Source organism: Pinus tabuliformis, chromosome 5_2, assembly GCF_031772625.1.
Source record: "Pinus tabuliformis cultivar Carrire ecotype Pingquan chromosome 5_2, CPIR1, whole genome shotgun sequence".
Lineage (NCBI taxonomy): Eukaryota > Viridiplantae > Streptophyta > Pinopsida > Pinales > Pinaceae > Pinus > Pinus tabuliformis.
Genome location: NC_142306.1, coordinates 303,016,439 through 303,018,878, shown reverse-complemented (window position 1 = coordinate 303,018,878; position 2,440 = coordinate 303,016,439).

Here is a 2,440-nt window from a genome sequence, read left to right as displayed (position 1 = left end):
AGCATTGCCTCGCCATGACCATCACTTTCAAAGCAGTTGGAAATCTTCTTAAAATCAGATGATGTAGAAGAAATCATGTTGCAGGTCTCCACTCTTGCCACTTCCGCGAAACCAGATGGTGACGGGAGGGTAAAAGTGCCCATCGGGGAAGGATATTTAAGGAGCCCTACTCCAACATTTTGAAGTGATGGTAAGTTTCCATGTATCAGTGTAATGCTTCTCGTAGCCTGTGAAATTTTGGAAAAGAAGGCTAGTTGATCGATGATTGTGATTCCACCCTTGAAGGGAAATGCAATTGTTCAAAAGTATGTGGAAACAACAACATCCTTAGCTTATACCCAAGGCCTTCCTAGTAAAATGTTGTAATTAAGGAGTCTGTCAACTACTTCGACTTCAACATTTACTGTTTTTCCCCCTAGTTCAATTTGTAGGTTACTTAAAATCCCATACGGAGTGTATGTTCTTCCATCGAATGCTTTCAATGTAGTTGGTGATCGTGACAAGGGTGGTGAACCAAGAGTTTTCCAACAGCTCATGGACATAATGCAAGTAGAGGCTCCCTCATCAATAATAGTTCGGTGAACATTTTTATTGAGAGCTTTTACTTGTATTAAGAAAGCTAATTGCGCTGGTAATTGTGGTGTATATCTTGCATGGTTAAAAACCACAAGATTTGAATCCGTAAGATCTATTCCACCTATCGCTATCAATAAAGCTTGTTTTTGGGAGGGACAGTTTTGCAACACCTCAAGTGTTGACATAGCGGAAGGTGATTGAGCAAGATCCTCTACTATATTATAGTTTTGAGCTGCTCGAGCACGAGGATTGAATGTTGATTTGTGTACAATTCCCTTCGGTGGCTTTATCGTCAATTCATGTATAATTGGTGGAAAAACTTCTGATGAAGTTGAGGTCGAAGTACTAGGTTGATCAGTAGCCTAGTTATTCGACGATAATGGATTTCCATAATCTTTATTCCATGTTGACACCAAAACATAATTTTGCGGATGTGCAATGGATAACATAAGTACTTGGGATGTGGAAGCATTATCAATAGCAACCAAATGTGTTTCTGGGGTTGGAAACGGATCACTCAACACTGATGAGGTATTTGAAGTCTTTAGAAGTTTAGAGACCTCCGAGTGATTTGGACAATCTCTTGTATAATGCTCTTCATTACATATCAGACATGGATAACGAGGTTTCCTAGCTGCAGTAGGGGATTCAGATGATTTCTCAAGAGTGGAATTCTCCTGTTTCTTTTTGTTATTCTTCCCCTTTTTCTTACTTCCTGGTTGCTTTGGATTTTTGCCTTTGTCAGATGACACAACATTAATCTCTGAGGCAAGAGGGTTTTCTGATGGATTTTCAGTTTGATGGTAAATAGCAAGAACTTGACCAGATGGTCCTCTTGCTGTCTGTGTGCTTGAGGAACCGATTACACCGTCACCGGCATGAGAGTCCCTACTTGATTTTGGAGGTGGAGGAATAGTAAAGGCTGGCCTAGGTGCATCAGGAATTTTATCATAGAGCGTGCCAGATTGTGTGTAGATCAAATCTAAGTATTGGGAACAAGCAATAACTTTCTCTTCTATGACAACTCCGCCTTCTGCCACATCCTTGGTGATAGATGGCAACAAGGACTTGATGAACCACTCAGCTAAAATTTGATCAGGAACATAAGTCTTAACCATTCAATGACGATGCCACCACTCATGAATATGATCTGATATATGGGTGTAGGTAGTTTGTTTAAAGTTGGTCAAGAGTTTTGTTCCAGTTTCATATTTGATAGGTAACTGTAAGTGGGTCAAAAAGGTGGTGGCTAAAATGGTGAAGTTATCGATAGAAACTATTGGTAATTCAATGTACCATTTAGCAGCTGGACTAGTAAGCGTTCTTTGGAAAAGACGAAATCTGATCGAATCATCATTCAAAGTATTGGATGAACACCATAGAAGAAAGGTCATAACATGATTCAATGGGTCTTCTCCAGGATTTCCATTAAACTTCGGAATATCAGATGGTAACTTATGGGGAATCACTGGCCACCAGGGTGCACACACAATTGGATCATTAGTGAGCCGATTTAAATATGGTAATTCTAAAGTTTCTACGAATGGCAACTGTCGTTTCAAGTCAGGTTGGGCATACCCAAGATATGACGGAATTGCCTGCACCATAGGTCTTTGTATACTAGCATAGGGCATTTGCGTTTGGTAACCTTGGTAAGGTTGTTGGACAAAACCAATATAAGGTGGTTGCTGATAACCAGATTGGAATTGTGGTTGTCCATAACCTACAAAGCCTTATTGCCCAGGTCCTTGGTAGGCTTGATATTGACCAAAACCAGTTTGAGCTTGTGAGCCAAGTCCAAACTAGGGTTGGGACTATTGGAATTGGGGTTATTGGAATTGTGGCAGCCATGGTTGTTGAACCA